This window comes from Trichechus manatus, unplaced genomic scaffold, assembly GCF_000243295.1.
Source record: "Trichechus manatus latirostris isolate Lorelei unplaced genomic scaffold, TriManLat1.0 scaffold00053, whole genome shotgun sequence".
Taxonomy (NCBI): domain Eukaryota; kingdom Metazoa; phylum Chordata; class Mammalia; order Sirenia; family Trichechidae; genus Trichechus; species Trichechus manatus.
The window spans coordinates 13,850,749-13,878,152 of NW_004443989.1; the positions used below are offsets into that span (position 1 = coordinate 13,850,749).

The 27,404-nt window shown below is 47.0% G+C and overlaps 1 long non-coding RNA gene and 1 gene segment (V, D, J or C); one reads left to right on the top strand and one right to left on the bottom strand.

The window, feature by feature from the left end:
• Positions 1 to 27,404, bottom strand: part of LOC101356308 (immunoglobulin heavy constant gamma 1-like) — a 458,188-nt gene that overhangs the window by 269,281 nt on the left and 161,503 nt on the right.
• Positions 17,532 to 27,404, top strand: part of LOC111820856 (uncharacterized) — a 96,977-nt gene continuing 87,104 nt past the window's right edge. Inside the window, exons 1-2 of the long non-coding RNA XR_002824350.1 lie at positions 17,532 to 17,663; positions 19,935 to 20,027. This is a non-coding gene — a long non-coding RNA (uncharacterized LOC111820856). The remainder of the gene's footprint in view (positions 17,664 to 19,934; positions 20,028 to 27,404) is intronic.

A 27,404-nucleotide genomic window follows, 5' to 3' on the forward strand; every position in this document is an offset into this window, starting at 1 on the left:
TACAACACCAGCTCAACTGTCAACCTCGAGAGGTGTCTGAAGTTAAAGTAAGGGCACTGATTGGGAAAAAATGGGATCGTGAAACTTGGGATGGGGCCATATGGGCAGGTAATCAGGAAGCTGGTGACACTGAGCCCCTAATTTCTGTTGAATCACTCCTGTCAGCAGAACCAGTCTCATCTGAAGAGATTACTTCAATTTGTCTGCTAAACCACCCTGCCCAGATAAACCATTAGCCCTTCCACTCCCCTCTGATGAGATTAGCCCTAGCCCAGCTGTCTCTGAAGAGCCTGAGTCATTGCCTGAGTCATTGCCTGGGGCATCACCTGAGGCAGATGTTTTACAAGACAATGCTGAATATTCTCAAAAGAATTCCACACTAGCAATTCTGGCTTCTAGACCTAAAACTAGGCTTAAGTCCCAGCGAGCCCCAAAGGTGAAGTACAAAGTGTGACCTGTGACCCAGGAGGAGGTACGCTACACTCCAAAAGAACTACTAGACTTTTCTAATATGTACAAACAGAAACCTGGGGAATATGTGTGGGAATGGCTATTAAGGATGTGGGATAATGGTTCAAGGAACATAAAGATGGATCAGTCTGAGCTTATTGATATGGGTCCACTAAGCAGATTGTTCATTCAATGTTTCAGCTAGAGAAGTTAAGAAAGGATCTAATAGTTTATTCAGTTGTGTTGCTGAAGCATGGATTACGAGGTGACCTACACTAAATCAAGTTAAAGTACCAGACCTGCTTTGGTATACTGTAGAAGAATCTATCCAAAGGCTTAGGGAAATTGGCATGCTAGAGTGGAATTATCAAGTTAGACCCACAGACCCACACATGGAGTGCCCAGAGGACACACCTTTTACCACAACTGTGAGAAACAAATTTGTGAAGGGAGCGCCAGTATCCTTGAAGACTGCTGTGATTGCTATTTTATGTAAGTCAGATTTCACAGTGGGAATTGCCCTAATGTAATTAAGACACTTAAATACAATGGGGCTGATTGGACCCCGTGGTAGTAGGGGCCAAATGGCTGCACTAAATCGACAAAGACAAGGTGGGCGTGGTTACAGTAATGGACAGAGGCGTCAAAGCAGTAATCAGAATAGTAGGACTCATATGGACTTATAACTTTGGCTACCTAGTCATGATGTCCCTAGAAGTGAAATAGATAGGAAATCTACTAAATATTTACTTGATCTATACGAACGGATGAATTCTAGTTCGGGTGAACAGCAGTCTAACTTGAATTGCCAAAATAGAGTCATGGTTCCTCAATCAATACCCAGATTTGAGTGAGTTTAAAGACCTACAAACCCTTGAATGAAAGGGAGGCTGGGTCGCAGGACTCCAATACACTACCCAAAATTTTTTACTGTTAATCTTTCCCCCAGCCTTCCCTAAAGAAATCTATGGCCTTTTATGAGAGTGACTGTTCACTGGGAAAAAGGAAAAAATCAGACTTTTCGGGGATTACTGGATACTGGCTCTGAACTGATACTAATTCCAGGAGATCCAAAATGTCACTGTGGCCCACCACTCAGAGTGGGGGCATATGAAGGTCAGGTTATTAATGGAGTCTTGGCTCATGTCTGTCTCACAGGAGATACAGTGGGTCACCAAACCCATCCTGTAGTGATAACCCCAGCTCCAGAATGCATAATTGGAATAGATACACTAAGCAATTGGCAGAACCCCAACACTGGATCCCCGACAAATCGAGTAAGGTCTGTTATGGTAGGAAAAGCCAAGTGGAAGCCATTAGAACTACCCCTACCTAGGAAAATAGTAAACCAAAAGCAATACCACATTCCTGGAGGGATTGCAGAGATTACTGTCACCATCAAGGACTTGAAGAATGCAGGGGTGGTGATTCCCGCCACATCCCCATTCAACTCACCTATTTGGCCTGTGCAAAAAACAGATGGATCTTGGAGAATGACAGTAGATTATCAAAAACTTAACCAGGTGGTGACTCCAATTGCAGCTGCTGTTCCTGATGTAGTTTCACTGCTTGAGCAAATTAAGACATCTCCTGGTACTTGGTATGTAGCTCTTGGTCTGGCTAATGCCTTTTTCTCCATACCTGTTTCAAAGGACAACCAGAAGCACTTTGCCTTCAGCTGGCAAGGCCAGCAATACACCTTCACTTGCCTACCTCAGGGCTACCTCAGCTCTCCACAGGGATCTTGATCACCTTTCCCTTCCACAAGACATCACACTGGTCCATTACATTGATGACCTTATGCTGATTGGACCTAGTAAGGAAAAAGTGTCAATGACTCTGGACATATTGGTAAAATATTTGCATGCTAGGGGATGGAAAATTAATCCCACAGAAATTCAGGCACCTTCCACTTCAGTGAAATTTCTTGGGGTCCAGTGGTGTTGGGAATGTGGAGACATTCCTTCTAAAGTGAAGGATAAGTTATTGTATCTGGCTGCTCTGACAAGTAAAAAGGAGATACCATCCCTAGTGAGCCTCTTTGGATTTTGGAGGCAATATATTCCCCATTTCGGTGTGCTACTCCAGCCTATTTATCAAGTGACTTGAAAAGCTGCTAGTTTTGAGTGGGGACCAGAACAAGAGAAGGATCTGCAACAGGTTTGGGCTGCTGTGCAAGCCGCTCTGCCACTTGGACCATATTATCCAGCTGATCCAATGGTGCTTGAAGTGTCAGTGGCAGATAGAGATGTTGTTTGGAGTCTTTGGCAGGTCCCTATTGGTGAATCACAGTGCAGACCCTTAGGATTTTGGAGCAAAGGTCTGCCATCCTCTGCAGATAACTACTCTCCTTTTGAGAAACAACTTTTGGCTTGTTACTGGGCCTTAGTAGAGACTGAATTCTTAACCATGGGAAACCAAGTCACCATGTGGCCTGAGCTTCCCATCATGAACTGTGTGTTGTCTGACCCACAGAGTCATAAAGTTGGACATGTACAGCAGATCTCCATCATTAAACGGAAGTGGTATATCTGAGATCGGGCCTGAGCAGGACCCAAAGGCATAAGTCAGTTGCATGAGGAAGTGGACCAAATGCCCATGGTCTCCACTCCTGTCACATTATCTTCCATCTCCAAGTGTGCACCTATGGCCTCATGGGGAGTTCCTTATGATGAGTTGACTGAAGAAGAGAAAACTTGTGCCGGGTTTACAGATGGCTGTGCGCAATATGCAGACACCACTCAAAAGTGGACAGTGGCAGCACTACAGCCCCTTTCTGGGACCTCCCTGAAAGACAGTGGTGAAGGGAAATTCTCTCAATGGGCAGAACTTCGAGCAGTGCACCTGGTTGTTCACTTTGCTTGGAAGAAGAAATGGCCAGATGTGTGATTATATACCGATTCATGGGCTGTGGCCAGTGGTTTGGTTGGATAGTCAGGTACTTGGGAGGAACATGATTGGAAAATTGGAGACAAGGATTTATGGGGAAGAGGTATGTGGATAGACCTCTTTTAATGGGCTAAAGAAGTGAAGATATTTGTGTCTCATGTGAATGCTCACCAAAACGTGACGTCAGCAGAGGACGATTTTAACAATCAAGTGGATAGAATGAAGCATTCTATGGAAACCAGTCATCCTCTTTCTCCAACTACTCCCGCCTTTGCTCAAAGGGCTCATGTACAAAGTGACCATGGTGGCAGGGATGGAGGTTATGCATGGGCTCAGCAGCATGGACTTCCACTCACCAAGGCTGACTTGACTACAGCCACTGCTGAGTGCTCAATCTGTCAGCAGCAGAGACCAAGTGTCCAATATGACAGCATCCCTCCAGGTGATCAGCCAACAACCTGATGTCAAGTTGATTATGTTGGACCACTTCCATCATTGAAAGGGCCGCATTTTGTCCTTACTGGAATAGATACTTACTCTGGATATGGACTTGCCTTCCCTGCATGCAATGCTTCTGCCAAAACTACCATACGTGGACTTACAGAATGCCTTATCCACCTTCATGGTAACCCACACAACATTGCCTCAGATCAAAGGACTCATTCACAGCAAATGAAGTGCAGCAGTGGGCCCATGCTCATGGAATTCACTGGTCTTACCATGTTCCCCATCATCCTGAAGCAGCTGGCTTGATAGAACGATGGAATGCCCTTCTAAAGACACAATTACGGTGCCAGCTAGGTGGCAATACCTTGCACGATTGGAGCAATGCTCTCCAGGAGGCTGTATATGCTCTAAACCAGCACCAAACATATGGTGCTGTTTCTCCTATAGCCAGGATTCATGGGTCCAGGAATCAAGGGGTGGAAATGGGAATGGCACCACACACTCTTACCCCTAGTGACCCACTTGCAAGATTTTTGCCTCCTGTCCCCTCTACCTTATGCTCTGCAGGCCTAGAGGTCTTAGTTCCAAATGGAGGAATGCTCCCACCTGCAGACACATCACTGATTCCATTGAACTGGAAGTTAGGAATGCCACCTGGCCACTTTGGGCTCCTTATGCCTCTGGATCAACAGACAAAGAAGGGAGTTACCATATTGGCTGGTGTGATTGATCCCGATTACCAAGAGGAAATCGGATTGATATTACATAATGGAGGTAAAGAAGAGAATGTCTGGAATGCAGGAGATTCCTTAGGGTGTCTCTTACCATGCCTGTGATTAAAGTCAATGGAAAACTACAGCAACTTAATTCCAACATGACTACTAATGATACAGGCTCTTCAGGAATGAAGGTTTGGGTCACTTCACCAGGCAAAGAACTACGACCAGCCACGGTGCTTGCTGAGGGCAAAGGGAATACGGAATGGGTAGTGGAAGAAGGTAGTTCTAAATACCAATTATAGCCATGTGACCACTTGCAGGAACTGGGACTGTAATTGTTATGAGCATTTCTGCTTTGTGTGTGTGCATCAAATATTTTTGTTTCCTTCACTTATAAAATATAAGATGTAAACGGGGCTAGAGCATTTTCGATTGTACGCGTGTTAGTTGTATCATGTTAGGTGCAAGTGTGACTTTCTAATTGTCTTTATTCAGAGATTGTATATGGTTTATGGAGATGTGCACATGTGCCAAGTTGACAAGGGGTGGACTGTGATGGTTAACATTGTGTGTTAACTCGGCTGGGCCATGATTCTCAGTTTTTAAATGTGATCACTCTCATGATTGAATATACTGTGAGTAGCCAATCAGATGAAAGTGATTTCCCTTGGTGGTGTGGCCTGCATCTGAATATAAGCAGACCTTCTGGCTTTTTGCTCACTCTGGATCCTGCGGCTCCCTCCTGTCATCTCATTTCCAGTTCTTGGGACTTGAAGTGTCAGCTTATCTTCCGAACTTTGGATTCGTTGATCTTCACAGCCTGTGAGTGGGAGCCCTCCTCTCTGACCTGCCGATCTTGGGCTTACCAGCTTCTGTGGCTGCGTGACTTGGGAGAAGCCTCTACCTTGATCCACAGACTTGGGACGTGCTAGCCTCTACAATCAAGTGAACTGTTTCCTTGATATAAATCTCTCTCTATATATATATTTATATGCTTTACTGTTTTTGCTTCTCCTGAGAACTCAGCCTAAGACAGCTGCTTTAACAGAAATACCAAAATGGTTGGCTTCAACAAACAGAGATTTATTTTCTCACAATTTAGGAGGCTACAAGTCTAAATTTAGAGTGCCTGCCCTAGAGAAAGACTTCCTCTCTCTGTCTGCTCTGGGGAAACGTCCTTGTCTCTTTTCAGCTTCTATTCCTGGGTTCCTTAGAAGATCATGTGTCTTGGATCACGTAATTGTTCGCTTGCTTAATCTGCTCTTTTATGTCTCGAAAGAGCTTTACTGAAGACACCCCACACTAATACTGACTCACTAACCTAACAAAAAAAAACCCTTCCCAAATGGAATTACAGGTATAGGGGTTAGGATCTACAACACATACTTTTGAGGGACACAATTCAATCCATACACCCTTCAAAATCCTGGTCAGGCCCACCATGCCAGGTGGGAGGGGCTGGGGTGTAGGGATGGGTTTTTGCAAGGCATTGTGAGGCTGTGGCCATAGCAACTATAACCATAACAGTATTACCACAGTGGTGCACATCTGCCCCCAATCCTCCTCTGGCAGGGTAACAGGAGGCATCCCCAGAGTAGAGACCTGAGCTCTGGGCCGGGATTGGTTCCCCAGGGGTTGCTTGCTGCAGTACCTGGGGGGCCTGTCAGGGTGGCACAGCTATGCCAGCCTGCCCTGAGACTCCCCTTGGCTTGTGGGTATCTGACTATCTTGGAAATCAGCCCCCCTACACCACTGCAGCAGCACCCAGGGTGGGTGAGTACTGTTCCCCGCTGTCATGGGTTAATTGGGGAACTTTTATATTCAGGGGTAGCAGTACCTGCCTGTCATGAATTGAGTTGTGTCCTCCAAAAATATCTGTCAGCTTGGCTGGGTCATGATTCCCAGTATTGTATGATTGTGTAATCTGATGTGATTTCCTTATGTGTTGTAAATTCTATCATTATGATGAGATTATATGTGATAGCCTTATGTGTTGTAAATTCTATCACTGTGATGAGATTATACTGATGAGTTTGACAAGATTAGATAGTGTCTTAATGCAATCTCTTTGGAGATATAAAAGAGAGAAGTGAGCAGAGACACATGGGAAACTCATACCACCAAGAAAGCAGTGCCGGGAGCAGAGTGTGTCCTTTGGACCTGAGGTTCCTGCACAGAGAAGCTCCCAGACCAAGGGAAGACTGATGACATGGGCCTTCCTCCAGAGCCGATGAAGAAAGCATTCCCCTGGAGCTGAAGCCCTGAATTTGGACTTGTAGCCTACTGGACTGTGAGAGAATAAACTTCTCTTTGCTAAATCCATCTACTTGTGGTATTTCTGCTAGAGCAGCACTAGATGACTAAGATACTGCCCCAGGAAGCTCGCAAGAGGGGAAGAGGCCAAGGGGGGAGGTCAGGGGTTATCCAGCCCAGGGGAAGAGGACATCTAGGACTGTGAATCAGAAGTTTGTTCCTTATTCAGTGAGAGTGCAGGGTGGGCCTTAGGGCAGAGACCTGGGTCCTAGGATCTCCTCCCAACTGAGGTTGTGGGTCAGCAGTGGTCCCAGGCCCTGACCCATAGGTCCTCCCAGGCTGGCCTCAATGTTGAGGAATGCATGCCTCCACCTCTGACTTTTGTCTTGCTGCAAATTCTCAGGGGATTCTTTGCTCTTTTGCTGGCTTCTACTTCAGGAAGTCAGGCTTGGATGGTGCCCAGAGACCTTGAGTTCCACAGAGGGGCAGGTGGGATGGGCATAAGTCAAAGCTCAGTAGCAGGAGCTTTTCCAGCACTGCCAAGGTGTAAGTTTAAATTAAAAAAAAAAAAAAAAAACTTGCATTCATTCACTGTAAATCCCATTATAAACACAATCTCCGTACCTGGTTGAAATTTTAAAATATAAGGAAGAGTGTAAATGTACTGGGCATGTCCTCTCTCCCTCTCTCTCCATGCCTACCAGGCTGGGCTCACCAGGTGATCAGAGGCATGAGCCAGCAGTGCGACCCTCTGGGTGTTATCTGTGCAAGTACTCGGAAAGATCAAAATACCCCGGTGAATACCTGTCTAGGTTCCAACTGCCTTGTGCAGAGCTTGTGTTATGGATTGAATTGTGTCCTCCAAAAATGTGTGTAAACTTGGCTAGGCCCTAATTCCCAGTATTGTGAGATTGTCCACCATTTTTTCATTTGATGTGATTTTCCTATGTGTTGTAAATCCTATGTCTATGATGTTCATGAGGCCAGATTAGAAGAAGTTATGTTACTGAGGCAGGACTCAATCCACAAGATTAGGTTGTATCTTGAGTCAATCTCTTTTGTGATATAAAAGAGAGAAGGAAGCAAGAGACAAGGGGACCTTATGCCACCAAGAATTAGTGCCAGGAGCAGAGCATGTTCTTTAGGCCCAGGGTCCTTGCACCGAGAAGCTCCTACCACAGGAAAATTGAAGACAAGGACCTTCCTCCAGAACCCACAGAGAGAGAAAGCCTTCTCCAGGAGCTGGAGCCCTATATTCAGACTTCTAGCCTACTAGACTGTGAGGGAATAAACTTCTGTTTGTTAAAGCCATCACTTGTGGTATTTCTGTTACAGTAGCACTATATAAATAAGACAGTTGGTCAGCAGGCCTCCAACTGCCCCTGCTGCCCCAGGAGCTGGACCTACTTTTCTGTTGTCATCAGTGGGACACCCTTGTCCCATTGTCTCCAAACTCTGGAGTCCACAAGTTGGTGGCAGGTAGTATGCCACATGACCTATGGAAATTGATGGGCACTGCTTTGCTGCACCACAGGGTGCTGCACCATGAACTTTGGGCAAGGTTTTTGGGCACATGCTATGTCACTGAGGTATCCTTAGTAACCCCAACTGTAAAATTGTCACAGGGACACATGACCCCACTCCATCCTCCTTCCTGGGACAGCCCCATCCATCCTCTGCAGGGGGCTTCCAAGAGTTCCAGAGATTTTGGTATGGAACTCAGGTGAGGAGGGTTTACTCTGACCAGCCCTCTGGGGGCCAAAAGATAGCTGTTCTCCAAGGCTGCTGCTTCTGGCCCGGGTGAGTGCTGGGAGCTCCACTGTGGCAGAGGAGGAGCACCATGGTGGGCAAACAGCTGCATGGGGTCCTGAGCATGTCTGGTGGTTTGCCTGCCCGAGCCTGTGCAGCCTTTTGTCCCTCTTCCTCCAGGAGGGCTTTGGGGTTTCAAGCTATTTTCATCTGGTGCTTTGTATCCCCCTTGGCTGAGTGGATTTTGAGTCATTAGGGTATTGAATCCCTCCTGAAGTTAGGTCTGCTGAAAGCTGCAGCTTCAGGCTCAAACCTGGGATGTTTCTCATGACCTGAGTGTCCGGGGCCTAGGGATGGGGCAGAGGAACTGCAGGACCCTCTGTCTTTTAAGGAATTGTTACATTTCATCTAAGTAATCAAATACATGGGCATAATGTTGCTCATGATATCCCATTATTATCCTTTTAATGTCCATGGGATTGGTAATGATAACTCCTTTTTCATTTTTGGTATTAATAATTTGTGTCTTCTCTCCTTTTTACTTGGTTAGCCTGGCTAGAGATGTATCATTTTTTATTGATCTCTTCAAAGTACCTGCTTTTGGTTTCATTGATTTTTTTTTCCTATTAAATTTCTATTCCCAGTTTCAGTGATTTCTGCTCCATTTTTATTATTTATCTTATTTTTGCTTAAGTTGGGTTTACTTTGTTCTTCCTTATCTGGTTTTCTAAAATGGAAGCTTAGAATATTAATTTTATATCTTTCTTCTTTTTTAATAAATGCACTCAATGCTATACATTTCTCTCTAAGCGCTGCTTTTGCTGCATCCCATACATTTTGATAAGTTGTCTTTTCATTTCCTTTTAGTTCAAAGTATTTTTAAATTTTCTTCAGACTTCTCTTCTGACCCATGTGTTACTGAGAAATGTGTTGTTAAATTTCCAAATATTCTGGTATTTTCAAGCTATCTTTCTCTTATTGATATCTAGTTTATTCCATTGTGGTCTAGAACATACTTTCTATGATTTTTATTCTCTTAAATGTGTTAAGGTGTGTTTAATGTCCTGATGATCCATTCCCAAGACAAGCTGAGCTTCCTTCCCGGTCTCACATTGCTTGCATGCAGAGTTTGCACTACTGTGATGATCATCTGTATCTGGCTGTAAACCCCAGGAGTCAGGATGCATTTATCTTGGCCTCTCGGGGCCTGACATGCACTAGGGGTGCTAGAATATTTACTGAATGAATGAAGTATTGTGACTTTGGGAGTGAATGAAGAAATATATCTTTGACTGGGGGCAGGGGAACAAGTTGCAGATAAATATGCAGGGTGATCCTATCTTTATCTTAAAAGCAGTATTTGATAATCTCCATGTACTGTGTGTAAGTGGAAGCGGAAACACAGAGGCCACAGGAAGTTGAGGTTTCTGGCTGAGAGGCAGGGCAGGAGGGACTGGAGGTATGGGGAGCAACAGGGCAGAATGAGGGGCAAGAAGGGAAAATTAATGTCTTATAGCTGATTTCTGAGGTCTTGCTGGTCTAGAGCTTATCTGCTTCCTGTGTGTGGAGGGTGTGTGGCATGGGACCTGGAGGTGGGGCTGCCTCCATGCAAAAGGGGCACCACAGGTCTGGCTGAGTCCCAAGGCTCCCAAGGATAGCTAAGTGGCTAGAGGCCTGCATAACCCTGAAGTGGCCAAGGCCAGGGCTGACCTAGAGCCCAGGCTGTCAGGTCCACAGGCCCCCATCCCCTTTGTCTATAGTTGGCCAAATGGGACCCAGGAAAGGCAGCTATGAGTGATTCCATGAGCACCCCTCCTGTGTGAGGCACCCCCTCCTACTGTAGAAGACAAGCTCTGCCCCAGAGTGATTTTATGGGAGAAACAGGTTGGTGAGCACAATAGGGGACGGCATGGGGAGTGGGCTGAGTCCTGTCCCACCCAGACCCATGAACCTCCTGCTGCTTCACTGTGGGATTGATGTACCAAGGGAAGCCTGGGCCCTGACTGGTGTGGCAGACCGAAAGGTGGGACAGCTGCCTACTCAGGGCTGTGGAGGGGTACCAGCTGGGGTGGGGACTCCACAGAGATCTGGCTGCTAGGATAATCTCCCTCCTGGTGCTCAGGGCAGTGGGCTTGGGGTAGGAGGATCCACCTCCTACCTGGTCTCCCAAGGAGGTCTGCAGCCGAGTCTTCCCAGTACACTTCTTCCTCATTGGCTCTGACTGAGTGTGGGCCATGTTTTCTTGGAAATCCACTTATCAGCTGAAATTCACCTTCACTGTGCTGGCCCTATCTGTCTTCCTGAAAGGGGTCTATGATCCTGGTTGAGCCCTGGCCCCACAGTGGACACTACGCCCAAAGTCCAGTCCCCAGGACTTCCTTTCCAGCTCATGCTTTCTAGTCCTCACCATGAAGTGAAGCCCCTTGTGGGATCTGGGCTGTTAGGTGGAGTTGGTGTCAGAGCCTGGCAGGGCTCAGTGTTCCAGCACTGGTCTCTCTTTCTGTCCCTCCACTGCCTGCTGGGATCCAGTTTTTGGCATGGTCTCTCACACTGTGGTAGCTTTCAACATACCCACCTTGACACAGGGCAGCACAGAATCCCTCTGTACCTTCTGCTGCCCGCCCAGAGGGGCACCAGGCAGGACTGCATTGGGAGTGATCTTAACCAGCAATATGGCTGTGGCTCTGAGCCTCTCTAATCCTGGAGACCATGGGGTCAGTTTTATGTGAGATGTGTGTCACTGTGGCCCCAGTCATAACCACTGTGTTATGGACCTGCACAGATTCTTCTGGGTCTGGCCAGGGCTGCAATCCTGGATAAAAATTGTTTTCTCTTCTCTTGACAGGGTATGGCAGATGTTCTTGAGCCCTTGATTGTTCTTCAGAATTCCAAGCCTCTAAAGTCAATACAAGGTCAGATTCTGCCCCTAGCTGCAGGGTAGGCATTTTGGAGAGAGCTGCAATGGAGTGGTCATCTGGATCACAGCCCCATGATTGGAACCCAGATGAGGGTGGCATGGTGTCCTTCTCGGCTGTCACTGGGCACTCCAGTCATCCCCAGTGCTATCCCAAAGGTTTCTGCCACCCCAGGTCCCGGCTGTGTTGGCTAACACATTAGGGGGCCCCCCAAAAGGGCTTTTGGCTCTGGCTGAAGCCACTATGGGTGCAACCCCACCATGAGAAGGTTCTTTACAGAATGTCCCCTTGCCCAGAATGAGGACTTTGGGTTCTTGTGGGCCCCTGGAGCCCTGGGGCAAAAGACAATGGGAGAAAGATGAATGGAGTGGGGGTGACAAAGGAGCATCATCAGTTGAACCCCCCTCCAGCTGCCAGGCCTCCTCCACTCCACCAGCATCACTGTCTACTTCTGCCCTGGCCAGGTGCTAGGTGGAGGAGGTGAGACCTGGAGACAGTCCTCACCCCAGGGGTAGGAAAGGAGGTAGGAATGGGTTCTTCCCCTCTCTGCCCCTGCAGGTGTTTTGGCTGGTATTTGCTGGGAAGTCAGCCACAATGGTAGTAACTATTGCAGTATCATGGCATTAGAGCCTCATACCAAATCTTGGGCACCCAGCCTGTGCGCCCCCTTCTGGCATGGTTTCCTTGTTCTTCCCACTTGTGGGAAGGAAAAGAAGACAAAAGAGGGGATGAAGGGGAGGTGAGGGCTATGATACCCTGGAGCCAGTGAAGGGGTGCTCGGGGGCACTCTGGTAAGAGGCACTGGGGCTTGAAAGGGGGCAACCCAGAGTGCTGGGGTTTCCAGCAACCCTCTCTGCCCAGACAGTCCTCTCCGTCCATTCTGGCGTAGTGGCTCTGGTGTGGAGCAGACTTGCACAGGCCTCCATTCTGCCCTTCTGTGGCCTCTGAAATAGGTTGTGGGTGGTGGGGTATTGGGAGGTTGTCCAGGGCAGAGCAGAGTCTGAGGGCACTGACAGCTCTGAGCTCAGTGTGAGCCTCAGGGCCCTCAGGGGACTGAATGAACAAGGGTCTGGCACTTCAGAGGTGGTGAGTTGTGTAAGCAGTGTCTGAAGCCCGGTTAACAAGGCCTCAGCAAGGTCCTGTTAGCAAAGCCTCACCCTTCCCAACACTGGAGGTCACACTGGCCACCACCAGGAAGTGGGTAGCCTCACAACCTCAGAGGCCCTGAGTCTTCTCCTGCCCTTGCTCAGGGACAGGAGAATCCATGAGGCTGGACTAAGAGCCAGCATAGGAAAGGGGAAGGGTGGCCTGAGACTCCCCAGCTGAGAGAAGCAGTGTTTGGTTTCTGAACTTTTAGGGGTGGTGCTGGGGAAGCTTGGGCCTGGGGTCCTGAGGTCTTGGCACCACTCAGCTCAGCCAGAGATGGACAGCCAGAGCCCTCTCTGGCATGCATTCCTCCTAGGTGGGCAGTGGGTGAGCGTCTTTGCTGTTATCAGGTGTGTGGCTGTGCCTCCTAAGTTTTGTTATGGAGAGGGGATCTCACTTTCAACATCCAGGACCTTTGAGAGGACAGCATTATTTAACCAGGCCTAGCTACCAATAGGGCTGCTGGGAACCAAGTGATTTTGAGTAGGTGCCATGCCACCATGGTGACTGCTACTACTCAACCACCCACAGTGACAGGGACCTAGACAGTATTGCCTGCCCCCGCAGGGACTGGAGGGCCACAGAGGGTCTCAGAAAGCTGGGCCAGGTGCCCCTGGGAGGCTGAGCTATTAGTGGTGTAGGGGAAGCATATCCCCAGGAAAAGAGAGTGGGGTCTTAATGCAAGCCCCCTGCGAGAGTGTGGGGGCACACTCTCCAGGCCCATGGCTCAGAGTCCTTGGTCTCCAGGAATTGTTCCAGTGGTTTGGGCCAGCAGCTGGGGCTCTCAGTTCTTTCCTTAGCAGTCTGGGTGAGCATATAACAGGTCTTTCACTGCTCATGCCTCTGTTTCTCCACGGTAAGGGAATGATGACAGAGCTCCTGTGAATTGGGCTGACAGAGGCTGAGGGGTTAATTGTGTACAAACCTGACTCCAGCCCTAAGCCTCCCTCAGCCTTTGCCTAGTCCAAGGCCAGGCCCTGCACTGCCCTTTCAACCATCCTTGGGCCCATGGGGTCATCACTGGGGTCCCCACCCAAGCACAACTATCCCCTCCCTCCAGGTGGCCAGAGTCTCAGAAGGGCACCTTCCAACTGCCCCCCTCCCCAGGGCCTAGGAGGCACTGAGGCTGGTGTAGGTAGGTGGCTCCTGCTATGGGTGGTGCCACTGTTGTCACTATAGTCATAGTAATCTACCACAGCTGGATGTTCTGTGACAATAACTGGGGCTGGGCCAGGGCAGGCTGGCTGCATCCACAGAAGCAGAAAGAGTTCAGGCGGCCAGCCTCACGATGTGACCACAGCTGTTGGGCTAGCTGGTAGGCTGGGGATGTTGACGGGGGGAGTGTTCAGGCTGTCAGGGCTTGCTGGACATCCAAGGGTGAGGTGGAAAAGAGGACATGGGGGAGCAGGAGACTGGGGACGGCATGGATGGCGGTCTGGCTGCACTGGCCGACCTCGGGATGCTGGGGGGCCTTATGAGGGACCACAGGCCAGATGGTAGGAACTCCATCTGTCCTGTACTGCTTGTGGGGGCTTGGGGCAGGATGGGATGGATGCTAACGAGAAGAGGAGTAGATGCCAGCTTGTAGGGCTCTGGTACTGGGCTGGGAGGAGGAGGGAAGCCCTGCAGAGTGTGGGCTGGGCAAGTTAGAGAGACTGCATCAGGACCCACCTGAGCTCAGGTCCCACCTGACTCCACCTGATTTCTGGCCTAGAAAATTGAGGAGGTGTTCCTATGGGGCCAGCTCCTGGAGGGGATGCACTGGGACCCCCTTACCTGGGGTTGGCAGATTTCTAGCAGTAGCCTTCACGATGACCTCATTTTGATGCTGCTGTGCTGAGAGTGCTGCACTAACCCTCTTCTGGAGAGAAGCCCCAGGAGACCTCGAGGTGGATGGGGGTCCATGATAAGCTAAAGATCAGTTCCTCTCCAAAGGAACCCTGCCCGATATGCTCCTTCAGTGAACTTCTGTGCAGTGAATGCTGGCCCAGCTGCAGTGTTCTCCTTTCCTCTGTCACTCACTGGATGCTCGAGGTGGCACTGATTTCCTACCTTACCTCCCCAGAACCCCTCTCCAAGTCTGGGCTCCTGTACAATGAGGTGGGGACTCTGCTGCAGTCATGCTTGTTGGGGGTTCACTGGCAACAGTGCTTACTCAGGGGTGTTGGGTAGGGTCGTTAGCAAGACAGTGGCCTCCATAGAGGTCTCTGTCCTGGGGGGGGGGTTCCTGCCCATGAGAGCTTGACTACGGGTGAGATGTCCTGTGCTGTCTTCTGTCTTGGGTGAATTCCTGTGGCAGGGCAAATGCTGGGATCCAGGGCTGCTGGGGTCCAAGTGCAGGCTGGGGTACATGTGTGAAGTGTCTGGGAAGCCCCCAGCTAAGGGTCTGATAGATGCTATCCCTGGGTCTGGTGCTGACCCTGGCCATAGTGGGCTGGGAGCTGAAGGTCGGATTTTTGCCGCAGGTCTGTCACTGTGGTAGTTATAGTTACAAAAAGGGAGAGTCCTTGACAAAAAGCCCTGTGTTGTTGGGCCAGTGCCCTACTCCAGGCTTCTTGGAGGGCTCAGCTGCCCAGGTAACCAGTGCCCTGTACCCCAGATCTCTGCTCAGTGGTCTTCTCTGTACATAGGGCAGGCAGCCAGCCAGCCAGGCCCAGTTCCTACTCTCCTGGCACCCAAGACACTGTACTCTGCAAGATAGGGAGAAGACCAGCCCGCGGCGCCTGTGGTCATGGGGTGCAGCTGCATAGGGGAGTGTCCGCACTTCACTCCCTGGGGTGGGACCTGTGCAGGAGGGCTGCCCGAGGGGGTCTGTCTTCTGTGGGCCATTTTCATGCATGATGGAGAGACTTAGGAGGAGAAGTAGCCATTTCTGGAAGGCTATTTTTTTCTGAAGTGTGAGCATGGACCTTGGTTCGCTCCTAGGGGAGGTCGAGTGAGTGGCATGGTTCATAGAAGACCAAGCTGGTCCAGGGGCTCTACATAACTTGTTCCCAGAAAAGGGGCCACGCAGGCCTTGGCTGTTTGAACCTGGTTGTCCAGCGTCCTACCAACACTGTCACTTCTCCTGTGCACCCCCCTGGTTAGGACCCTGGAGGTGCCACCTCATGAGCCAGGGCTGATGGGCAGGGGCTGCTTAGTGCCCATGGGCCTGCTGGACACCCCAGTCCTCAGTGGTGCCTACCTGGCCCCTCTCCTACAGCCACCCACCTGGCCTTTCCACTGGGAGAAAGGATTCTAAACCAAATCACTCAGCCCTACCCACCCTCCTCATAGGCTGCAAGAGTCAAGGTTGACCCTAGCCTGCTGCCCGGCTGGGCTTGGGGCACAGGGTGGTGTGTGGTGCAGGGTTTTGGAGGGCAGGGTGGCTCAGAGGGCAGGGAAGTATGACCAAGAGGCCTAGTGACTGCAGGGCTTGGACAATGCCGGGGCACAAGAGGCAGCCCAACCTTCCGCTTGCCTCTGTCCAAAATTGGGGGGCCACTGCAGAGTGGTGTGTCTGAGATGCCCAGCTGTGGTTTCCATATGTTGACCAGCCCTGAGGGAAGAGGGGGAACTTTTGTGGGCTGTCCACTGGAAGCCAGCAGACATTGGTCATGGGAGGGGTGTCAGGAGGAGTGTACCAACTATGAGCAAGATTAGGCTGAATTGGGGGTTGGCTTTGACCCATCTGTTTCAAGACCAGTATGAACTTCCCTGATGGGATCTCTGTGGTGACCCTCTAGGAGCTTGGGAGTCCTGGGTGACATGGCACCACTGTGGCACTATACCTGCTGGTTTGAGTCATAGGCCGCAGGGCTGTGTTACCCCTCCGAATCCATGGTGGTGTGTCCCCATTTGTCTAGTTATCTAGTGCTGCTGTAGAGAAATACCACTGGTGGGTGACTTTAGCAAACAGAATTTTATTTTCTCACACTTTAGGAGGCTAGAAGTCAGAATTCAGTGCGCTGACTCTAGGGGAAGGTTTTCTCTCTCTGTATGCTCTAGGGAAAGGTCCTTTTCTCTTTTCAGCTTCTATTCCTAAGTACTTTGGGAGATCATGTGGCTTGTATCATGTACTTTTTTGCTTGTGTAATCTGCTCTTTTTTATCTCAAAAGAGATTGAGTCAAGACACACCCTACACTAATACTGCCTCATTAACAAAACAAAGAAAATCCATTCCCAGATGGGATTATAGCCACAGGTGTAGGGTTTAGGATTTACAGTACATATTTTTGAGGGACACAATTCAACCCATAACACCTTTCAAAATCCTGGGTGGGCCCACTGTTCCTGGTGGGAGGGTCTGGGGCATAGGGATGGGTTTTTGCAAGGCATTGTGAGGCTGTGGGCATAACAACTAGAACTATCACAGTAATACCACAGTGGTACATGCCTGCCCCCAATCCCCCTCTGGCAATATGGCAGGAAGTAGCCTTAGAAGTAGACTTGAGCTTGGTAATGGGCTCCCCTCCTGAGGGGTTCCTTGCTGAACTACCTGAGGGGCATCTCAGGGTGGCATGGCTATATCAGCCTGTCCTGGGACTCCTCCTGAGCTGGAAGGTGTCTATCCATCTTGGAAATCAGCCCCTCGCCACTACAGTGGTGCCCAGTGTGGGTGAGTGCCCATCCCCACTGCGCATGGATTACTTGGGGGCCTTCTATATCCTAGCAGCCAGCAGTACCTGTCCCAGGAAGGCCAGAGGAGGGAGCAGAGGCAAAGGTAGGAAGCCATGGGTTCTCCAGCCCAGGGGAGGGAGACACCTAGGACTGTGAACTGGAAGTTTGCTCCTTATTCTGTGAGAGTGGAGGGTGTGCCTTGGGGCAGAGACCTGGGTCCTAGGAACAACTCCCACCTGTGGCTTTGGGTCAGCAGCCTCCTCAGGCCCTGCCTCCCATGTCTTCCCAAGCTTGCCTTGACATTAATGCCCCTAGAGTGTTACTTGCCTCCACCTCTGACTTGTGTCTTGGTGTCCCTTCTCAGGGTCCCTTTGCTCTTTTATTGGCTTCTCACTCCAGGAGTCAGGGGTGGATTGTTTCTGGAGACTCTGAGCTCCACAGAGGGGCAGAAGTCACAGCTCAGGAACTGGAGTGGTTCTCCAGCACTACTAAGGGGTAAGTTTTCAAAAAATACACTTTCATTCATTCAGTATAAATCCCATTATAAATGCACTCCTCTTACCTGGTGAAAATTTTAATATATAACGAAGACTGTAAATGGACTGGCAGTGTTCCCTCTCCCTCTCCCCCCATGCCTACCAGGCTGGGCTTACCATGTGATCACTTGCCATGTGACCCTTTGGTGTTGTCTGTACACACACTAGGAAAGATCAAAATACCTCAGTGAATACCTGCCTAGGTTCCACCTCCCCAGTGCAGAGCTTGTGTTATGGATTTTATTGTGTCCCCCAGAAATGTGCATAATTTGGCTAAGCTATGGTTCCCAGTATTCTGTGATTGTCCACCATTTTGTCATTTGATGTGATTTTCCTGTGTTTTAAATCCTGCTTCTATGATTTTAATGAGGCAGGATTAGAGGCAGTTATGTTAATGAGGCAGGAGTCAATCCACAAGATTAGGTTGTGTCTTGAGTCAATTTCTTTTGAGATATAAAAGAGAGAAGGGAGCAGAGGAACTGGGACACCTCATGCTACCCAGAAAGTAGTGCCAGGAGCAGAGCAGCTTCCTTGGACCTGAGATCCCTGTGTTGAGAAGCTCCTAGACCACAGGAAAATTGATGACAAGGATCTTCCTCTAGAGCCAACAGAGAGTGAAAGCCTTCTCCTGGGACTGGCTCCCTGAATTCAGACTTGTAGCCTACTAGACTGTGAGAGAATAAGCTTCTGTTTGTTAACACCACTGACTTGTGGTATTGCTGTTACAGTAGCACTAGATATCTAAGACCATTGGTCAGCAGGCCTCCAACCGCCCCTGCTACCCCAGGAGCTGGACCTCTTTTTTGATTGTCATCTGTGGGACATCTTGTCCCTTTTCCTCCCAACTCCAGCTTCCCTGGGTGGGTGGAAAGCTTGATGACTTTTGCCCTGTGGGAGTTGATAGGCACCACGTTTCTGCACCCTAGGGTGCTGCACCACAGTCTTTGGGTTGGGCTTTTGGGCAGGCACTGTGTCACTGTGGTATGTGACCCCAACCACAATATCATCACAGTGATACATAGCCCCACAAAATCCTCCTGCCTGGGACAACCACGACCACCTTCTTCAGCGGGGATTCTGAGAGTTCCATAGGTTTTGGTGTGGAGGTCAGGTGAGGAGGGGTAACTCTGACCAGCCCTCTGGGAGCCAAGAGACAGCTGTTCTCCAAGGCTGCTGCTTGTGGTCTGGGTGAGTGCTGGGGGATCCACTGTGGCCAAGGAGGAGCTCTATGGTGGACAAAACCCTGAGTAGGGTCCAGAGTGTGAGTGGTGGTTTTCCTGCTGGTGTCTGTGCAGGCTTTAGTCCCTCCTGCTCCAGGGGGCCTTTGGGGGTTTGAGCTGATTCCATCTGGTTCTCTGTGTTCCTCTTGGCCGAGTGGATTGGAAGCCATTAGGGTATTACATCGCACTAGAAGTTGGGTCTGCTGAAAGCTGCAGCTTCGGGATCAACCTGGGATGTACCTCATGCCTTGGGTGACTAGGGTCTGGAGATGAGGCAGTGGCCCCTGTGGGACCTTCTGTCTGCTGGACACAGGGCTGGGACCAGACCTTATGAACGTCCTGGGATGAGGATGGCCTGGGATGAAGGAGCATTTGGGAAGCACTTTCTGTTAGAGAGGGATGGATGAGAGGCATAGAACGGGCCCCAATTGTGACCAGTCTCCAAGTGTGCAGGAGACAACTTCTGTGCATGTAGGGGACACATACCAGGAGAGGGGCTACCAGAGGCTGGCATGGAGCCAGAGCTTCAGGGTTGCCATCTGTGAATGTTGCACACATGCACCAGGTATGGAGATTGGGGTGGTCCCTGGTGCTGCTGGTCAGGAGAATGTGGAAGTGAGGAGGCTACTTTGAGGGTCCCTTGGGAGGGTGGCTATGGAGAAATGCCCTGCATCCAGCCTGAAGATGAGCTAGAACTAGGGGCTACCTCAGCAGGAAGGTGTCTGTGGGGCCTAGGGAGAGAGTTGAGACCCAGAGCACACTTTTAATTTTTCTTGGAACACTTTCTAATCTGTTGTAGTAGAGGCACAGGCATACTGTAAAATATTTTGAAGATTAAACCAAAAAGGGGAAGCAAAAATCAATTAGCTCTCAAATTATCTTTCCCAGGTCAAAGTAGAGGGGCTGAGCACCTTCAGTTGATCGGGACTCCCTGCTTGCTGGGCGTGCTGGCTGAAGACCACTCTGTAGGTGAACCATCTCAATGACCATTTGCCAATTCTTCCTTCAAGGCTGGTGCTGCTTTGGAGACCAGTGCTGGAATGAACATCCTGGTGCCAAGGGTGCGAACGGGGGATGGCAGCAGCCTCAGCAACGGCCCTCAGGTAGTAACTGGCGTGGATGGAATTCCACTAACCAGAGATACTCCAGTGTGATACAGCCATCCAGTTTCTCCAAATCCACTCCATGTGGGGGTGGGGTGGGCAGCAGAGATCAAGGGAGTCATTCTTAGGTTCTTTTGAGTCTGGGACTTCAGCTAGCAGGGACAGGGAGTTTGGATTGTCTCAGAACCTATTTGCTTCACTTAGCCCTGATGAACAGAAAGAAGAAAAGAAACTTCTGGAAGGAATTGTAAAAGATATGGAGGTTTGGGAATTGTCAGGACAGTGGATGTTTTCTGTTTATTCACCTATGAAAAAGGGACCTAATATTTCAGGCAGTTATTGCTATGAAATTCCTGACAAAGACTTCAGAAACCTAGTATTAAGTTTTCTCAAAGAGATAAAGGAAAACACAGGATAAGTTCTAAAAGAATTCAGGGAAATAATACAAGAAGAAAATGAGAAACTCAGTAAAGAGATAGAAACCTTAAATGAAAAACAACTAGAAATTCCAAAGCTAAATAATAAAATAACAGAATTTAACAATTCAATGGAAGAACACAGAAGTAGAATTGAAACATTGGAAGAAGGAGTCAGCAAAACAGAAGACAAGACCTCTGAGATTACTCTGTTTGAGGAACAAATAGAAACAAGAATGAAGAAACACGAACAGAACCTAAGGGTTATGTGGAACACCATCAAGAAAAACAATGTACGCATAATGGGAATTCGAGAAGAAGAAGAGAGTAATAAAACTTCAGAAAAAATCTTTGAAGAAATAATGGTAGAAAACTTCCCAAACATCATGGAAGACAAGAAGATTTTCATTGAAGAAGCTCAGCAAACTCCATATACGTTAAACCCTAAGAGAAATACACCAAGACATATCATAATCAAACTTTCCAGAACCAAAGATGAAGAATTTTGAGAGCAGCAGGAGAAAAGCAAAATATCACTTACAAAGGGGCCCCAATAAGATTAACTGCTGATTTCTCATCAGAAACTATACAGGCAAGAAGGCAATGGGATGATATATACAAAGTCTTGAAAGAAAAGAACTGTCAACCAAGAATAATATACCCAGCAAAATTGTTGTTCAAAAATGAGGGTGAAATTAAGATATTCCCAGATAAACAGAAATTAAAGGAATTCATAACAACCAGTCCAGCCCTACAAGAACTATTAAAGGGAGTCCTCCAGAAAGAAATCCAGTGACGCCAGCCAACTACCCAAAGTAATAACACTTAACAGTTACCTGAATACATAGAACAACAAAATAAATTTAAAATGAGATTACTGGGACTCTCAAAGTTATAATCGACAACATCAAAATAAAAGGGAGGGTGATTGGTGTAGATATAGAATTTTCACATGTTGTGGAAGTTAAGGCAGTTTCAAGATATAACAAATTGTTTCAAATGTAGTATGTTAAATTTAAACTTCATGGTAACCACAAAGTGAGTAAATCTATTCACCAAAGTAAAGAAGGGAAACAATAAGACTCAGTAATCACAAAAACAACAATAATAAATAGAAGGGAAAAATTTATATTTAAAGATAACTCAGCAATGAAGGTAAAGAGGAACCAAGAAACCATCAACCTTACAAAAAGAAAAGTGTAACAAAATGGCTGAAGTAAATCCTTTATCAGTAATTACAGTGAGTGCAAATGGATTAAATGTTCCAGTCAAGAGACAAAGTGGAAGAATGGATTAAAAAATGACCTATCCATATGTTGTCTACAAGAGACACACCTTAGACACAAAGACATGAATAGGTTAAAAGTCAAACGATGGGGTGGGGGAGAATACCAGGCAAACAGTACTCAAAAGAGAGCAGGAATAGCAATATTAATAACTGACAAAACAAATTTTAAATCAAAATTCATTAGGAGAGACAAGGACATTATATAACGAGAAAAGGCTCAGTTCACCAAAACATAACAATTATAAATATCTATGTACCTAACATCAGAGCCCCAAAATTTATAAAGCAAACTCTAACAGAATTAAAGAGAGAAATAGACCTACAATAATTGTAGAAGACTTTAATACATCACTTTTGATGATGAATGGAACAACTAGAAAGAAAATGAATAAAGCAACAGAAGACCTGAATAACATCATTAACCAATTGGACCTAACAGACATTTATAGAACACACAAACCAGCAGTAGCTCAATACACATTCTTCAATGAACACAGATCATTCTCCAGAATAGACCATATTTTAGGACACAAAGCAGATTTCAATAAATCCAAAAAGATTGAAATCATACAAATCATCTTATCTGACCATAATGGAATGAAGCTGGAAGTCAATAACAAAAAGAATATGGAAAAATAAATGAATCCATGGAAATAACACACTACTAAAAGACCAAATGGGTCATAGAAGAAATCAAATATGAAATTTAAAAAATACTTAGAATTAAACAAAAATGGAAACACAACATAACAAAACCTTTGGGATGCAGTGAAAGCAGTGCCCAGAATGAAATTCAAAGATATTTTTATAATAATACTAAGACATTAATTGCTGTTTTTACTGTGTTGACAGTTGCACTGATGGTGCCAAAAGTATTGATGAATAAAACAGGTTGAATCTTAGCCCAAATCAAGGCAGAGGTACCAAATTATACTGCTATAGTAGTCAAAATTCAAAAAAAAAAAAAAATTAATGCCAGTTTCACTTAAAAATGTATTTGACGAGGAGGTAAGACTTATTTCATTAAATCTTGACCTTAGAGTATGCACCTTTTTGGTATCCTGGATGACAAAATGGGAGGTGCACTTAATGTGCTTTGCTGCATACCCAAGTATGATAGTTTAATTGCAGACAAGCATTTGTGTGATTGTTTGAGTTGGGAGCTGACCTAGCTACTTTTTCACAGGCCATTTTGTTGTTGTTGTTGTGCTTCAGGTGAAGGTTTGCAGGGCAGGTGGTTTCTCATTAGACAGTGGTGCGCATGTTGTTTTGTGACGTTGGTTGACGGCCCCGCGGCATGTCGACCCTCTCCCTTCTCAACTTTTTTTTTTTTTTTGGTGGGGTTGTGCATCGCCAGGGATGCACTGTTTTATGAATTTCTGCATGCGCAGTTCGGTGGCATCGGCTGTGCTCTTCCGGTTGTGCTGCTGTTTTCGCTTTGGATGGGGGTTTGCAGAGCAGGGTGTTTTCTCATTGAGCGGTTGGTGCATGTGTTGCCCTGTGACGGTGGTTGGCGGCCCCACTGCCTATCGGCACTGTCCTTGCTCGGCCTTTGGTTCCCTGTCGCCAGCTTTCCTCCCTCCTTCTGCCTTCTGGTCCTTGTCCCTGGACTGCTGTGCCTCATTGGTCCCGTTTTGTTTCGTGGGGCTGTCCAGTCCCTGGCTGGGCAGTGGACCTCTGGGGTGACTTCACCACTGGGCTGGGGGAGTGTCTGGGGGCCGTACTCTCGGGGTTTCTCCGATCTCTTTCGGGCCAGTGGACCTGGTCTTTTTTTTTTGTGTTGCAGTTTTGTTCTGCATCCTTCTCCAGCTCTGTCCGGGACCCTCTGTTGTGGTCTTGGTCGGGGCGGTCGGTGGTGGTGGCTGGGCGCCATCTGGCTGTGCTGGGCTCGGTCTGGTGGGGGCCTTGGTGGCTGTGGTTCATTAGTCCTTTGGACTGGTCTTTTCCTTGTGTCCTGTTCTCTTCCTTCTCCCTTGTTCCCGGGGTGGGTGGGGACCAGTGGAGTGTCTTGGATGGCTGCTCGCGGGCTTTTGGGACCCCGGGCACTGCTCGCCAACATGGAATGTAGAACATTGTCTTTGTGGACTGTGTTATGCCAGTTGAGCTGGATGTTCCCCGAGACCATGGTCCCCACAGTCACAGGCCTTTTTGATTTGAAAGAATGACTGACAGAAAAACTGTGGCTATTCAAACGTAAGCATTTGGAGACGTTTTCTCAAATGAATAAAATGTGTCTGTTACTTCAAAAAGCAACTGGCAGTGTTTATTGACAGTGACAAAACTCAAGCTTTCAGGCAAAAATTAGGATTATGGAGAACTCTTTCCTACCTTCATGAACTTGACAGCTTCTCTTCTGATGTGACAGGTGATGACATTAAAAAATGTGAATTTTTTGATATCATAAAATGTCATATGCCAACATTTAGAAGTTCTACATAACTTGGTGAACCAATATTTTCCAAATGACTGCTGCATGATGTTATAAAATTATGCATGACTGAAAATCCATTTTAAGTGAGAGAGAGACCAGGGGATTTTAATGTAATAGCCCAGAAGTTTATTAACATGGTTTGAGTTCTCATTGTAACTAACTTTTAAGAAACCATCATTTGTCAAGTTTTGGTGTAATATCAAAGAAGTATATTCACAATTATCTGGAATGATATTAAAGTTTTCCTTTTCCCCTTAAAAAAAAAAAAATCTTTTCCAGTTTGGTCTGTCCTATTTACACTACTGTCTTCACATAGTGTGTGGTCCTTTTGAAACTTTTTACCAAACAGAGTTACTCTGGGAGCACTATTCCTTGCCACACATGCTTTGTAAACTGGGAATGCTTGCAGGGCACTCCCGCTAATGGCTGCATCATAACTTCTTTAGGCAATAGATTGCTTCCAACTTTTTTAAAATCATAAACACTTCTCTGAAGGATGTCTGTTCATAAAATATTTTCTGTCTCTCTTAGTCATCTAGTGCTGCTGTAACAGAAATGGATAGCTTTAACAAAGAAAAGTTTATTCTCTTACAGTCCAGTAGGCTACAAGTCCAAATTCAGGGCGTCAGCTTCAGGGTAATGGTTTCTCTGTTGACTCTGGAGGAAGGTCCATGTCATCAATCTTCCCTTGGTCTGGGAGATTCTCTGCACAGGAATCTCAGGTTCCAAGGACATGCTCTGCTCCTGGCTCTGCTTTCTTGGTGGCGTGAAGTCCCCATGTGTCTCTGCTTGCTTCTCTCTTTTATATCTCAAACAAAATTGGTTTAAGACACTATCCAATCTTGTAGACCTCATCAGTATAACTGCTGTTAATCCATCTTATTACATCATAGTGATTGAATTTACAATCCATAAGGAAATCATCTCAGATTACAAAATTGTATGCATTTATAAAAATACTGGGAATCATGACACAGCCAATATGACAGATTTTTTGGGGGACACAATTCAATCCATGACACTGGTTTTTCCTAATATTTCCTAGCCATTTGTGTTTCTACTGCAAATTGTCTGTTATATCCTTTGTCCATTTCTTTAAAAAGAGTTTTGCTGTTTTACTTATTAGTGTCTATGAGCTCTTTGCATACTAGTGGTATAAAACATTTACATATCCACTGAATTTATTTTTAATTTTTTTATTGTACTTTAAGTGAAGGTTTACAGAACAAATATTTTCTTATTAAACAATCAGTACATATATTGTTTTATGACATTGGTTAACAACCCCATGACATGTCAACATGCTCCCTTCTTGGCCTTGGAGGACCTTTTTTTTTTTTTTTTGGTGAAAATATACATAGCCAAAGATACACCATTTCAAAAATGTCTACATGTGCAATTCAGTGACATCGATTACGTTTTTCCAGTTGTGCTGCTATTCTCACTTCAGATCAAGGTTTACAGAACAAAATAGTTTCTCATTAAACAGTACACTTATTGCCCTATAACAATGGTTAAGAACCCCACCACATGTCAACACTGTCCTTACTCAAACTTGGGTTCCCTATCACCAGCTTTCCTGTCCCCTTCTGCCTTCTAGTCCTTATCCCTGGAGTGCTGTGCCTCATTAGTGAACAGTGAACCTCGGGAGTGACTTCACCACTGAGCTAAAAGGGTGTCCAGGGGCCATACTCTTGGGGTTTCTCCAGTCTCCCTCAAGCCAGGAAATCTGGTCTTTTTTGCGTTAGAATTTTGTTCTACATCTTTCTCCAGCTCTCTCCAGAAGACTCTTGTGATCCCAGTCAGAGCAGTCAGTGGTGGTAGCTGGGCACCATCTAGCTGTAGTGGACTCAGTCTGGTGGAGGCCTTGGTAGCTGTGGTCCATTAGTTCTTTGGACTAATCTTTTTTTTTTATTGTACTTCAGGTGAAGGTTTATAGAAAAATATTTTATCATGAAACAGTTGTACACATATTGTTTTATGACATTGGTCAACAACCCCATGACATGTCAACACGCTCCCTTCTCGGCCTTGGAGGACCTTTTTTTTTTTGGTGAAAATATACGTAGCCAAAGATACACCATTTCAAAAATTTCTACATACACAGCTCAGTGACATAGACTATGCTCTTCCAATTATGCTGCTATTCTCACTTTAGATGAAGGTTTACAGAACAAAATAGTTCTCATTGAACAGTGCACTTGTTGCCCTAAGACAATGGTTAACAACCTCACAACACATCAACACTATCCTTACTCAACCTTGGGTTCCCTATCACCAGCTTTTCTGTCCCCTTCTGCCTTCTAGCCCTTGTCCCTGGACTGCTGTGCCTCATTAGTCCCATTTGGTTTTATGGGGCTGTCCACTCCCTGGCTGAATGGTGAACCTCAGAAGTGACTTCACCACTGAGCTAAAAGGGTGTCTGGGGGCCATACTCTTAGGGTTTCTCCAGCCTCCTTTAGGCCAGTGAATCTCGTCTTTTTTTTTTTCTGTGAGTTAGAATTTTGTTGTACATCTTTCTCCAGCTCTGTCCAGAAACCTCTGTTGTGATCCCGGTCAGAACAGTCAGTGGTAGTAGCCAGGCACCATCTAGCTGTACTGGACTCAGTCTGGTGGAGGCCTTGGTAGCTGTGGTCCATTAGTCCTTTGGACTAATCTTTTCCTTGTATCCTGTTCTCTTCATTCTCACTTGCTCCCTAAGGGGTGAGACCAGCGGAGTATCTTAGATGGCTACTCACAGGCTTTTAAGGCCCCAGATGCTACTCACCAAGGTAGAATGTAGAACACTGTCTTTATAAACTGTGTTATGCCAATTGAGCTAGATATTCCCCGAGACCATGGTTCCCACAGCCCTCTGCCCAGCAGTTCAGTCCCACAGGGAGTTTGGATGTGTCTACAGAGTTTCAATGACCTTTCCTTGTACAAATTGTGCTGGTTTCCCCAGTACTGTGTACTGTCTTGCCCTTCACCAAAGTTACCACTTATCTATTGTCTACTTAGTGTTTCCCCCCTACCCCTCCCATCCCTCATAACCAACAAAGATTGTTACTTTTTCTGTGTAAACCTTTTCATGAGTTTTTACAATAGAGGTCTCTTACAATATTTGTCGTTTTGTGATTGACTTATTTCACTCAGCATAATGTCTTCCAGTTTCATCCATGTTATGAGATGCTTCACAGATTCGCCATTGTTCTTTAACGTCACATAATACTCCATTGTGTGTATGTACCATAGTTTGTTTA